The sequence below is a fragment of the Rhyacophila brunnea genome, unplaced genomic scaffold (assembly GCF_057557595.1).
Source record: "Rhyacophila brunnea isolate RB1 unplaced genomic scaffold, BYU_Rbru_1.0 scaffold_22, whole genome shotgun sequence".
In the NCBI taxonomy this organism is placed as follows: Eukaryota; Metazoa; Arthropoda; class Insecta; order Trichoptera; family Rhyacophilidae; genus Rhyacophila; species Rhyacophila brunnea.
Genome location: NW_028232882.1, coordinates 29,171,936 through 29,187,223, shown reverse-complemented (window position 1 = coordinate 29,187,223; position 15,288 = coordinate 29,171,936). Strand labels below are relative to the sequence as shown.

At 35.2% G+C, this 15,288-nt stretch overlaps 1 protein-coding gene across 1 annotated transcript in view; it reads right to left on the bottom strand.

Annotated features, from left to right (window-relative positions):
• Positions 1–15,288, bottom strand: part of LOC147070316 (uncharacterized) — a 107,546-nt gene that overhangs the window by 18,422 nt on the left and 73,836 nt on the right. The window lies entirely within an intron of this gene.

The following is a 15,288-nucleotide window of genomic DNA, read 5'->3' as shown; positions in this document are numbered from 1 at the left end:
TAATTCTCCCTCGCCACGATGAAAAATAAATAAAAATCATTAATCACATCCAAAACTAAACATAATTATTAGTGATTTATTTGTTGTGTAGCTACAAAGTACGTACCTGTTTCGAGCGGTTATGCTATGGGTCCCTTTGATATTGGTTGCAGGGGTTTTATAATGCTTTGTGTAATAATTATTTATAACTATTCAATTTGTGAGAAATACGCTATTTAAAAAAAAATGGTATAATTTATTAATTACTGTATGATGGCTCTAAATAGTTTCAAGGCCCCTTTTAAATCATCTGACGAATTGATTGCGTCAAAGAAAATCACCGCTGTTATTTATAATTATGAACATGAATATTACTTCAAATTAAAATGTGTGCGTAGAATATCTCAAAATCAATTCGTTGCAAAACCCTTAGTAGATAATATGTAATAAATAGTAGGTAGATATATGTATTGGCGTGTGGTCCATAGATGCTGTAGAATGTAGAAACTCCGTATACTACGATATATAGTAGGTACTATGTAATAATAATATTCTGGTATTTATATAGCAATTGTATGTAAATTTTACTTAACTCTGAGTAGGTATTTCTAAAGATTCTTTATTATTACTATTCCTTAATTTTCGCGGATTGCAAAACCAAAAACCACACTCCTTCATCGGACATCCACCAAGATTCACTTAGTTATAAACCGTAAGTAGATAATATATTGCAAATAGTAGGTACCTAAGTATATGCAAGTTTTTCAACAGCATCCCTACAAGCTAAAGTCAAAGCACGCCAATAGTATATGTATATTTTTTTCAACAACAACCCAACAAGCATGTCATTGCACACCACTGATATGTAGGGTAGGCACTTACCTATATTAATTATTATAAAACCTCTTGGCAATAAATTTCATTGCATATGTTACAAAATATATCGTCTACGTCGAGCATGTGTGTAATTAAAAGATAATGATGGAGCAATTTTCTAAAACAGGCCAGTCTAGTTATATTGTAATAAGGTGTATTATGTTATACCTGTACAGTGACAAAGTTGCTATTGAAACCGTGCGAAAATATTTAAACTCAACAGTCATGAAATTATTTTAAACATTTAAATTGTGTTGATTTTGGGCTGAAACATGCAGTAAAAAAATATTTGCTGTGACAATCGAATGTTGCAAAGTGCCAGCCTTTGTATCTGCATATAAGTGCGATATTTATACTATGACCATAGACTATAGATACATCTAGACGCCATCCGTTGCATTGCTAAATGAAGCTACGTGCCGTGCGTTTGGTTTGTGGGCGAGCGAACGCATTCGCCTACAAATGTTCGAGACCATAGACCATTTCGCTGGTGCTCACCCAAAGTGCTCGCACTAGACGCTCAGAATTAAAATATAATTTTCTATTTTTTTTACGTTATATAGTATTTTTAAGCGGTCAAAATGTGACCAATTAGGTAAAGATATCCATAATTTAGGTTATTTTAAAGAAACACTAGGTCACTGATATTAAAATAAATAATAATATACAAATAAATTGTCACGAACATGTATCAACTTACCTATGAAACGTAATACCATCTTCTTGCTTATCAGTACGGCTACCATATTTTAATTCAACACGCAGAACCACCTTTCCTATTTAATTAACTAAACATATTTACCACTGACTTTATGTTTAACACAAAAAATAGCAAATTTAGCAACTTAAACTCGCAGATTTACGTCGCTGCGTGAAGCGATTCAGCACGATTTGCCGGCGATAGTTTTGGAAACTAACTAAAAAATAGGTAGACCTTTTATCTTACTCTAGCGCGTGTCGCAGAGATTATAAGAGTGCCGAATACTTTCTCACTCGCACTCATGCATCGTTTTTGTTCAGGCCTTGTACTATGACTGACACTCCATAGCGGCCTCCTGAGAAACTATAAATCCCTTCACTCTTTCAAAGGAAGAAGTATATTATGTACATCGATATGACTACACTCATAGCTTTTCCATTCACATTGAATACAACCCTATGACGTATCGGCCACAATCTATAAGTTCACGAGCTAAAATAATATTGGACAAAACGCCTACTTTGTAAGTCCGTGGATAATCGACTAAAATTAGCACTGGATTAAATTTATGCGGGTTTTAGATTCAGAACCAAAAGGTTGAGCGAATGGCTTACTTTCCATTGTCACATATTCAGCAAATACGTACTTATATACAAAACAATAAAACACTAATATTACCTACCACGTGATACCATTACTGTAATCTTTAATAATGATTATTTTCAGTTACCTACATCTTTTCGTTACTAGTAGAGCACAATTATTGTGATTAACTCACCTGGCCGAATCACCACGCCGGGCCCCCAGGCAAGAGCCCTGTCAGCCACCCTTTACAGGGGCCATGCATTGATATCTTTACTAGGTGGGTACGTTGTTAGTTGGAATTTAAGTTTTTTTTAATCATGGAGGGTCGTCAAATTAGTTATTGCCTCGGGCCTCCATATCCCTAAACCCACCACTTTTCATTATCCAATTGGATTACATAGATTTGAGGAGTCGCTTAGATGGTTCGATAAGTATAGGTAAATCGTAATTATTTTTGGTTGTGGAAGACTATAGTGTCATAAAGCCATAGTACTTATTCAAAACTTAAATACAATTTACTAGTTTGTATGTTATCCTTTTAAAGCGTGGGATTTGTAATAGAACATGTCACTTTTAAAGCATGCTAAATCAAATTCCCTTTAAACATCTCTGATGCAGTATTTTCTAAAATGGCATTCCGTATCTGATATTGAGCAAGACCATTGCATATAAAGGCACGGCCCGCGACCGAGCAACATGCCAAATATGATTAATGTTAATGCATAGTTAATCCAGAAGCGCTCAACCGGAAAGCCTTGTATGAATGTACATGATTAGTATTGTATCACGCGAGGTTGTATAGTATGTAATAATAGTGACATGGCATTTCATTTGTCATCTTGTATAAACGCCGAATGGAGGCGTGTTTTTGATGTCTTTGATTTAAGAATTCCACGTGTTCTTGGACATAAATCAATAAGTGAATACATTGTTTATTCTCTATATAATATCGACCGTGATATTGTGTAGATATTAAAATATTATACTGTTACACTAGGACTTTGTGGTACTTTACGGTGAATTGCAGAAAGCTTGTCATGATTTCGATTCGAGGGGTAGGTACAGTGGCGTCCCGTGGGGCTAGGCAGATTGATTGTCGCTTGGGGGCGGCAGTTACTCGAAGGGCGGCAAATCGATGAGAATCATTAAGTATATATCGTCTCTGTTCTGGCAGAACACACTAACTGGAGAATACTAGTTTTGAGTAATTTGACTTTGAAGTTGTTAAAAAGTTTGAAATAACGGTCTATCGTGTGAGTTTATTAAGTAATCGTAAAAAGGATGACTTTAAAATAAAGACTGTTTATTTATTAAGAAGGTTTCCAGACGGTAAAGTTTGAAATAAGGAACATTTTGGTACTAACTCAATATGCCATTTTTTCGAATTAGTGTCTTCTGCCAGAACAGTGACGATATAGAAATAGCTACCTAAACTTAGTACTAACGGAAATATCTTTCCATTAAAAAATCAGCTCACTGATTGGAAACAAAGTGTATTAAGGTGACGCATCAGTGAAACGCCAAATAATTTCCAATTGTAGGCGCGACGAAATTTTGGACTCGCTGCCATTCACTGAGAGAATCTCGAGCCAGAAGCACGTCACTTTGCTGCGTGATGGCGACGGGTCAATTAATTCTAAAATCGTGTAAAGATGACTAAAAACGTTACCCATTTACTTTAAAAAGAAAACATGTCAATGAATATATTATTATTGTTACTAATAGAACAATAAACAGAACATAAAATGAACGTATGTTGGATTTATATGAAAAATAATATTTCGTTTGACAGGTGTCATTTGCACCCGTGACCCGCAGTCCGCGCATCGCCTAGCAACGATCTTTTTAGACCGTGCCTCAACTAATGCATGGCCTTAATAACTATAACAGGTTTAACAGGACTGTATTTTTTTGTCGGGTTCGCGATATCTAGTTTACTTACGTTGTCCTTGGACGTCGCGTCCTTGGTGATCAACAATGACATGCGCAGATTTGCGAATTACATTTGAATTATAGGTAGGTACATACTTACCTAATTTAAAATGTATCCAAATATTTTTGCCGGTCACTCGCGAGTTTTGGAAGTTGTTACATGTATTTTAAAATTTACCTATCTGAATCCGTGGAATCGCAATATTTGTCTATTGAAGCAGAGATGGCATTTAAATTACATCTGGTGGTATAGGTTTTGTTAGTAATGTATCCATACAACACAATTTCTTAGATATTGGTGTCATGAAATGATGATAAAAATACGGTATAAAAATGGGGCGACATTTTGTCTTGGGACGTCACTGGTTAGGTAATTGATAAGCTATGTAAGTACTTCATTTGGTTACATGTAAATTGTACGTATGACATTTCACCGTAGCACAGTTCGCCGTGAGCTTTCTTATCGGAAAGAAATGACCGGATACTATACGGTCATCTCTATAGCACCGAGATGAAAAAAATACTCGTTGTTCTACATTTCTAATTAAATTATACCTATACCTATTTTCTACTGTCTTTCCCTTGTATTTCGGTTGTTTTTATTACGTATTTTGTAAGTGTTTTAGGTTTCAGTCGGTTTACAGGAAGCCAGGCGGAAATCGCGCCAATTTTCGTGTCCGATTTTGGCAAAATCCATGAATTTAAGAATGAAAACCTAACCTAACGCAAAAAAATAATCCAGTATGTCGGCTATTTTCAATTGTTTTTTGTCGCTGACTTCCTGTAAACCGATAAAAACCGTGTTTTATTTAGACATGAATTTTATTTATCTCAGTACTAATTGACCCAGAAAGGTTGGACGGTCTTTAATATACAACCATATATTTCCAATACAACATTTCACAGTGAAATGTGATACGGCGAACTGCATACGTACAAATTTCCGGACTTAACTTCATTTACAGTCGGATCTGACTAAACACATTTATTTGTGTAGGTACTTATTTATTTATACATTTGATAAAGCACATTTATAAGATAATTATGTAGGTTATGAATTTGATTTTTAACTTATTTAAAGGGGCTCGAGATTACGATGCGTTCTCTCATTCCAAAAATGATAATTTTATTGATAACAAATCCTTTCTTAGGTATAATACTTTCAATATTATATTCGATATGCTATTACTATACCATAAGCATATATCAAACTAGCATGAGAGTATCCTATTATTTGTTTCTTTCACGACCCGATTAAAATAATCGAATCCTTTATTTTTGTCTCAGTTTATTTCTCAAATTTTGTATAATATGTTGAATCGTTTACGTGTATTTCTAATATGTCTTCTCCCTGTCTCTTGAAACGTAACTTTTTAGCAATTATGTCAATGAGTCAATCATGACGCATTCGCGTAGAATATGTTGAATGACTGAGTATAGGACAGGCTCTGGTAGTTTTAATCAGAACATGAACATGAACGTCACACGCCTAAAGGGCTATTACACCAGCAGACTTGCAGACCCAACCAGATTCAACGATCGTCGTGAGCAATCGTCGACTTTAAATAGCATATATGCGAAACGATTCAGCTTCCAACTTAATCGTGTTGACGCTTGATTTTATTGATTCACAATATACGCTCAGTTATAAGTAAAGCAACAAATTAAATTACACAGGTAACGAGTTGATGATTGCATGTATTTATTAGGATACTATACTAAGATAGACAATATCAACGATATTCAACGCCCACGGTGGCCACGCGGCTTAAGCGTTGGACTATCATGCCGTAGGTCCCAGGTTCGAATCCTGGGTCTGGCATGTACACATATTGTTTTTCAATTTGTGTGTGAGTCAGGGTGTGGACCTATTAGGTTGAGCAAGTGGCTGACATTCATTTCTCGTAAAAACCAAATTTGTTAATACAAACCTCTACTCTGTGGAGGTCCATATGAACCTATTAAGATCGGACATGGTCGAAAAACAAAATACTAAGATAATAATTTTGTTTTGTATTAGTATTGTCTGTTTAAATAATGAATAATGTCAGGCAGCCTTGCAACGCTCGTGCGGTGACACTTGGAAGCTCTATGTTAATTCGTATGTTTTCGTACGTTCTCGGTAATCTTCGACACAATCGTGTCTAAAAATAGGAATTGTTCCAATTCACCACAATATACGCTCAGTTATAAGTAAAGTAACAAATTAATTAAATTCAGACAAGGAACAAGTCGCTGGTTGTATTTATTTACTAAGATGATAATTTTGTTTTGCATTAGTATTATCTGTTAAAATAATAAATAATGTCAGGCTGTCTGTCAATCTGTGTTGTTCTGTCAATAGCAAGGCATGATACGCTCGTGCGGTCACACTTGGAAGCTCTGGGTTAATTCGTATATTTTCGTACGTTCTCGGTAATCTTCGACACATACGTCCGTAAAAATAGGAATTGTTCCAATTTTCTTACGACTCCAGAAAACGACTCAAAAGTGACTTTAAGCCGGCTCTCACTCCAAAACTCGACTCGCATAACACGTGTCGAATACGTCGATGTGACGCCATCGTTATTCAACACGAACAACAAAACACACGTTGCCAAATGGAGCTCCGCAGATTGGTCGAATGCGATTGTTTCGTTTGAAAAAAACATCTGGCTGTGGCAATCGACAAGTTGCATCCTTCTCGGGCGCCGAATCGAAGAGTCAAAGTCACATATAAATACCTACGAATTTGTCATTCCTATATCGGTTCGCCGATCACCGCATTCAAATATCTATACGTTTTAAAGACTAGAGTGGCCGCCGCCTAACTTTGCCATTTGGAATCGATTTAAAAACAATTAAAACGTGAGTAAACCAATCAAGTGCCTGGATTTTACTAATACAATTATACGATTGCGTATACACACAAATCCTTATCACTGTGTACAATGGCAAGGTTATCTGGAGGATACTCTACGCGCGACTGTCGCTAGATAGATGTGCGCGGTCTTCACAAGCAACACTGGATCTCAGTTCTTGGAAGGTTTGTTCGCACTCGAGACGAGTTGTTGTGAGAGCCGGCTTTATGATCGGGGGCGATCATTTGTCGATAATTTGAGCTTAATAACCTGATCCAATTGGTGACAGACAATGAACTTGTCAACAACAATTCATTAATTTTTTAATTATTCTTAATTTAACGGTTTCCTTTTTTTGAAACCGAAAGAGATTGTTGTTTTTAAAAAGCAGCTGGGTACTGGCTCCCACTTACATAATATTGTATGAAATTCATATTTTCGTACTCGTTTTGGTTAGTTAACAGTAGTAAGTGTCGTCAAGGCATTTTTAATGATATGTATCTGAACGCGATCAAACCAATGCGGAACGTCACGTATATATTTATTTTGATTAATTAAAAAAATGAAGGCTTTAGCAATGCTGCAACCTATTTAGGTACCTAGTTAATCATATATCATATGTATGTCTTATGATACAAGATATAAGCAATCTGTCATACCACCTGACGGGTGATCACCAGTATATCTGGGTGATTTCAACATAATAAAGTGATCAAACTAATAATTAAGCTATATTATGTAATACTTTATAAACCGCGTCCGCTATATTAATTAAATATTAATCATATTGTAGAAAGACACCCGTTAACTGAGGTGGAATGACACCGGGAGAAATTCCCAGCGATCCCTAAAAGTTGTTGAAAATCGTGAACATCGCGTTTATATTCTAAATAAAACTACAACATGCCATAGGGCTCAATGACAGTTATGTAATGAAACAGTAGTGTAGCACTATATAAATAAAACACACACAAAAACCCAGCTTTTGAAAAAAAAACACATAAATATATCGCAGTGACAAAAGGTAGGCAGCTAAGATCTGACATAAATATTGCATACTAAACTTTGTTAAAACGTATTTGTTTTTATTGAACTAAGACTAAAATGTGTAGATAATGTTTATTATTTTTTATAAAATTCAACTAAACCCTGCCTAATACAAGCTAAAATATGTATAATATCTATAATAAAGCCATTAAACCATACATAATTTTGCTTTAGGCAGGGCTTAATGAATTTAAAAAAAACTAACCAACAGCATCTGTAATAATATTATGTACCTATTCTTAATTCAACGAAAACAAAAAATACGTATTATTGAAAAAAAGTGTACTAATTTTGTCAGATCGCCCATAACATACCCAAACTATTATGGTTTGGTTTAGGCAGGGTATAATTGATTTTTAAAAACTAACCAGCACCATATGAAAATTGTATTATTAGTTTAATGTAAGCAAATAAGTATGACTGACAAAGTTTGTTGTGCACTATTTAGGTCGAATCTTAACAGTCCTCCACCCTTCGTCACTGATGTATTGTGACCTCGCTGGGAATCGAACCCGGAATCCCCGGATGAGAATAAAATGCCTTACACACTGGACCAATAGTCATTACGTTACAGTGGGTAGTGTTATCATCATGGTTGAATGAACAAAGCAGAGCCTCAAGCTTCGGACATTTAATTATCCGGGAAAATTAGCTGTCAGGCGTGATATTTTTAACACGACCACCCATAACCGCGTTAACCGCGAGCTGCCAACTGCCAAATATCGTTGAGTAACACAGTTAGCACGTCTTTCTTGATTCTAATGGGATACATTTAAAATCAAGTAAGACGTATAAACTGTGCTAAAAATTATCATAGTTAACCGCTTTGTTTGTGGAATTGCTTCGAGTGATATCCGTGCTATTTTGGACCAATAAAAATAACGGAAACGTGGTATCGTGTTAATTATTTAGAATGGGCGGGAGCTCCAGGTTCCAATCTCGATGAGGATACAATAAATTTATGTGATTTTCTCAAAGCCTGGGTGTTTGTGGTTGTTCAAATAACTCACAATTAGGGATTCCAATCCCGGGATCCCGAGCTATTTTCGATACCTATGAATCCCGGGATTGATAAACAATAAACATAATCCCGAAACTTTCGGGATTGATTTTTTTATCAATTTTTATGGAAAATAAAATAAAAACGAAAATATAACAGAAAAATACTTTTAATAACTAGTAACTACTCGTACATTAGAATTAAGCTGAGTTTGAATGAAGTTTGATTTATACCCATGTGTAGGTTGCCGATTCATTTTATTTTTTCACATAAATTAATAAAAATGAGAAAGATTGGAAAAAAACAATGCTTTGCACTATTAACAAAGTAATTCCACCATGATCTCATACGTTTTACGGCAGTTTCATATTTGGCTGACTAATTAGATTTATGAAGCTGAAAGGCCATAAGTACACCATGATTATTTGCTTTACTATTTTAAATCTCGCTAATCCATTCATTAAGTCTTTACTATCAGAAACAGCAATCTCATATTAAATTCATATTATTATTTATCTCTATATATATAAAAATCTCGTGTCACGATGTTTGTGGTCGAACTCCTCCGAAATGGCTCGACCGATTTTTATGAATTTTTTAATGTATATTTGTTAGATATGAGAATAGGTCAACAAGTATATTTCATATCGCTAGGTGATTAGGGTATCTCTATCCAGAAAAATTTTCTTTTTATTTTTTGACAATTTTTTTTTTGTATTTTTTTTTATTATTTGGCATAAAAAATACCTGTAACCCCAAATTTTCACTCTCCTACCCCCACCCTCTCATTTTTTAATCGCGATTTTATTATTTTTGTATGAACAAATTTAACCGTCGTTCGTATTTCAAACAGAACGAAATTATTTATGTTGTTGAATGACAGATGGCGCTACGTCCGAGAAGAATTCAAGAGAAGCGTCGCGTCATTTTGACATTTCATTCGGCATATTACAACGCAGTGCGTGCAAAATTTTGTACGATTTATTTTAATTTATCTATTTTTATGTGCGTGTATTACAGTGCACAATGCCAGCAAGACGCAAGGGGGGCCATTTGGGCCGTCGAACGAATAAAGCAACAGACATGCGAAATAATAGAGCAGAAAGAACAGACGAACAAATCCAACAAGATAACAAAAACGTGCGTGTAAGCATGTTGCAATTGCATGCATCTCAATCACAAGAGGCACGAGCTGAACGAAATCAACAACGACAATTGGAACGGAGCCAAGCGCGCCGGTTCGTAGTTAACACACGCAGAGCAAATGACCGACAACGCCTACAAGTACATCGAACATTTACATCCACTTCGTTCCTTCATCTCGCATTCGAGTACGAGCCAGATATTGAATATTCCGCTCATCCGAAAGTGCTGATTGGTGCTATGGACAAAGAATGTCCCCATTGTCATGCGCTCAAATTCAAACATGAGTCAGCCGGGATGTGTTGCGCATCAGGAAAAGTGCAACTAGCAGAAATTGAGATACCACCAGAACCATTGAACGGCTTGCTCATCGGCACGGTTCCAGATTCAAACCTGTTCCTGAAGTCCATTCGCACATTCAATTCATGCTTCCAAATGACTTCGTCCGGAGCAACAGAAATAGTTCACAACACTGCGGCAAATGGTCAACAATTCCATTCTACGTTCAAAATCAAAGGCCAAGTATACCACAAAGTAGGCTCATTGCTGCCAATGCCAAACTAACCACACACATTTTTACAAATCTACTTCATGGGCATGGCGGTGAGGACACCAATCATGTGGATGCACGTTGCGGCTACAATAGCCTCAATTCGCCCAATGCCAGGCGCATCGTCGGCGAACTGGACGCCCTGTTGAATGAGCACAATGAATTATTGAAATTCTTCAAAGCACACATGCACGAATTGCAAAGTGGCAATCACGCTATTGTCATCAATCCTGATAAAACACCAGCTGGAGAGCACGTACGTCGATTCAATGCGACTGTTGTTGACGACATTGCTGGAATCATGGTTGGCGACCGCACATCGACGCGAGAAATCAAGATTCGAAGAAGAAACAATAATCTGGAGTTCATCGCTGACACACACCGTTCATAGGACGCTCTCCAATATCCGCTAATTTTCTGGAAGGGACAAGACGGATATTGCATAAACATTAAGCAACGAGATCCTGTCACAGGTAATTCATTCATTATGAACATCATTACTCATTTTGAATTGAGAAAATGAATGGTTGATGTTTTTTTGTTTTTATCGGCGGTCATCGTCTACAGCGCTCTATTCCTCTTTCTGTCATAGATCCCATCCCCACACACTTACGATACATTCGTTATTTTTTATTTAACAACCAAAATATTCACTAGAAATAATTTTTATGGCAGAACAACGTTTGCCGGGTCAGCTAGTATTACAATATTATTTACTCCATTAAACTTATGTATTTCCAAGATTGAACGTATACAATATTAACAATACATGTCTTAAATAGTATAAATTAAACTAGATTTATTTTTGACCGATTTTATCAATGTTATTTGTAAATATATTTTTTTTTATATAAACAATGGAAAAAAATGCAAATCCCGGGACCAGTCCCGGGATTGTCAAATTGTAGTTCCGAAATCCCGGGATCAGAATTTTGGATCAGGATTGGATTCCCTACTCACAACCACCTTGTAGGAAAAAGCATGGGCATGATTAATTTAAAAAATAATTTAGAATAGCCCTGCTGTGAAGGGATCAGTAAGTTCTCCGATTGCAAAATATAATTTCCACAGGCTTGTTTTTTTCTTGGCAAGAAAGTGTGTTATAATTTAAAATCATTTCCATACCATGTATAATTATTATCATATAATAATGTGCTTCATCTAGCGTGTAAATTAATACCAAAATCCAACCGTATATGAAGTACCTATTATCAATAACATACCCCTCGAATCGAAATCATGTCGATTTTTTATGAAATTCACCGCAAACCCAAATGTGACAGTCGGTACCTCCTCTTTAAAATTGAAAAACTTACAATACGTTAATAATAATATGATTTATATTATGCATAGTATTAAACTATTCCAAGTCGCGCAGCTGTTTGTAATGAATAATGATAAATTATTATCAAGCGTAATATTTTCTATTACAAAAGAGAGATATTTCATAATGCTAGGCTTGTCTCTCGTTCTGGTAGGTACCTGTTGTTCATATCCTGTACTCACGTGTGAGCCTATTTTTGACCTACTAATATTAATATAATTCGTATGCATGTCATTAAAACGAACACAGAGCTTCCAATACTTCCACACAAAGTCATAGCAGTTTTGCATTACTACTGTGATAAATAAATGTTTTATAATCCTCAACATCGGTATTGAAAGTTTTTTTAAAACACCATTAATAAAATTGTTAAATTTATAAGTTTTTTTACAGGAGAAGTGAAAAACTTATTTAGATGCACAGTTCACTGGCGTGCAATCTATCAGTGACGAAGGGTGAAGGTATGCTGTTAAGATCCGACATAAATAGTCCACATTAAACTTTGTCAGTCATGCGTATTTGTTTTTATTGAACTAAGACTACAATTTACAGATGGAGTTGATTATTTTAAAAAAATCAATTAAACCCTGTCAAAACCTATAACTATATAAAAAAAAATCCAAAACTGTAATAGTTTTGGTATATACTTTGGGCGATTCACACTTTTTCAATCATACTTATTTGTTTTCGTTGGATTAAGTATACATAATATTACACATATTGTCGGTTCATTTATTTAAATTAATAGGCCTGCCTAAACCAAACTATACAAGTTAATCAAATATTATTTTACCTATAACATATTTAAAGTTATCTATTTAATGTCATCATAAATATATATATTTTATAGATGTATGAGTATTTTTTAACTATTATTATCCATTATGGCTTGATTTTCGTTGGGTTTAAATGAATTTTAAAAACTAACCAACACTATCTATAAATTATTGTAGTCAATAGTTAGTTCAATGAAAAAAAATACGTATAACTGATAAAGTTTAGTGTGCAGCCTACCTCCACCCTTCGTCACTTTAATCTATAGATGTTGTCGATGCACCCCATCCCCAGAAATAATCTATATTGTTGTATTGAAATCCCTAGGGATAATGTCTTAAAATATATAATAATTATCGGTTCACTGGAAGCCAGGCGGGAACAGTGGCAATTTTTATAACCGATTTCGGTAAAATTTATGCAATCATGAATGATAACCTAACCTAACAAATAATCCAGTACCTATATCGGATATTATCAAAATTTGTTTGCCACTGCCTTCCACTAAATATGCAAGAACCTAATTATTTTCCAAAATATTAACAGTTTGTTTGCCTGTCAAAAATAAAATAACTTAATATATTTGAAGTAACTTACCTTGATAATACGTACTTATCTTTATATCTAGTTGATAATAAGTTTATCTAAAAGGTGTGGCAACTGTACCTACATACACATTTAAATAATAAATTCATGTTATGCAAATGGCGCCATTGTGTGACATTTTTTCATTTTACAAAAATTACTAAGTTATCAAACAAAACAACTTTTACGTGCGCGATGAAAAATAAAATTATAGAGTTGGGTTTAGACAAGTAGAGCCTGGCGGTATAGTTTTTTTTTAGAATGCAACATGTAAAGGGCACTGGGATAATGATATGCGTATGTAGGCGATGAGAATATGATTAAGAACATAGTATTACTATCGTTACCTCTATGATAATTAATATTACATAATGCATAGTTAATAATTGAGGGACTGAGGGGCCTAGGGGCACAAATGGATTCAAGGGAAAAATTGTTAAGCTCAGTTTTGACATCATAATAATATTCTGAATTTTAATTATTGTAGTACTACAGAGAGACAGTACATACGTTGAAGTGCCCACCACCACCCGTCATATATGCACAGCCGTGGATATGAACGGCCGCTTTCTATGACGCTTTAAACGTGTCTGAAAGAAGTGATTTTAAGTGCTCATTCCGTCCCGAGACGGAGCCGCACGGGACTGATGCTGCAACCATGCACCGTAGTGCTTAAAGAAGAAAATTAAGAAAGAATATTTTTGGTTTTTTGGACTGGCTCTGCTGTCCGCTGACGTTAAGCGCTCTGTGTACCCGCAATAGTATTATAATTTAAATCACATTTTGATTGTCAATATACTAGACCAGTCTCTTGGGAGTTATTAAGGCTATACTTCAGTTGAGGCATGGTCTAAAAAGATCGTGATTAGGCGATGCGCGGATTGTGCAAATGACGCGAGCCGAACGAAATATAATTTGTCATAAAAATTCAACATGCGTCCTTTTAATGTTATGTTTATTATTATATTCGTAATAATAATAGTATATTCATTGACATGTTTTCTTTTTCAAATACATGCGGAACGTTTTTTAGTCATCTTTACACGATTTAAGAATATATTCCTCCGACGCCACCACAAAACAAATTGACGTGCTCACACCTCGACTTTCAGTCTCCGATTGGCGACGACTACAAAATTTCGTTCCACATACTGTTGAAAATTATTTGCCGTTTCACTAATGAGCAGAGATAGTACATTATTATACTTTGAATCACATTTTGATTGGCAATATATACTAAGCCCGTCTCTTGAGAGATATTGATATTATGTTATTCCGTGTTCGGAAATTTGTACGTATGCAGTTGGCCATATCACACTTTACAGTAAGCTGATGTACCAGAAACCGATGGCCGTATAGCATTGCGATCAAATTTATTTCTTTCTTTCGACCATGTCCGATCCTAATAGGATCATGTGGGCCTCCACTGAGTAGAGGTTTGTATTGACAGATTTTGTTTTTTACGAGAAATGGATGTCAGCCACTTGCTCAATCTATTAGGTCCATACCCTGACACCCACAAATTGAAAAACAATATGTGTACTTTCCAGACTCAGGATTCGAACCTGGGACCCACAGCCTTATAGTCCAACGCTTAAGCCGCGCGGCCACCGTGGGCGATCTTATTTAAGTCTAAATAAAATACCTGAAAATACCGGAATACAAAGGAAAGACAGTAGAAAATATGTCTGAATAATTCAAAAGTACCTAGGTTAGCAAGTTGGTACTCATTAGTATTATGTCATACCTATCGAATACCTGATAAAAATGACAGTGATAATATCAGATACCTATGTGATATTAACCAAAATAAAATTAATGTTTTTATTGAATCTAATAAAATTGGGATATTACTGTCTGCAATGGTCCACGAACAACGCGTCATTTTTAAAAATCTAAATTCTATACTGTCATAATACGTTTCCAGTACGACATCTCAATGTGAATTGTGAT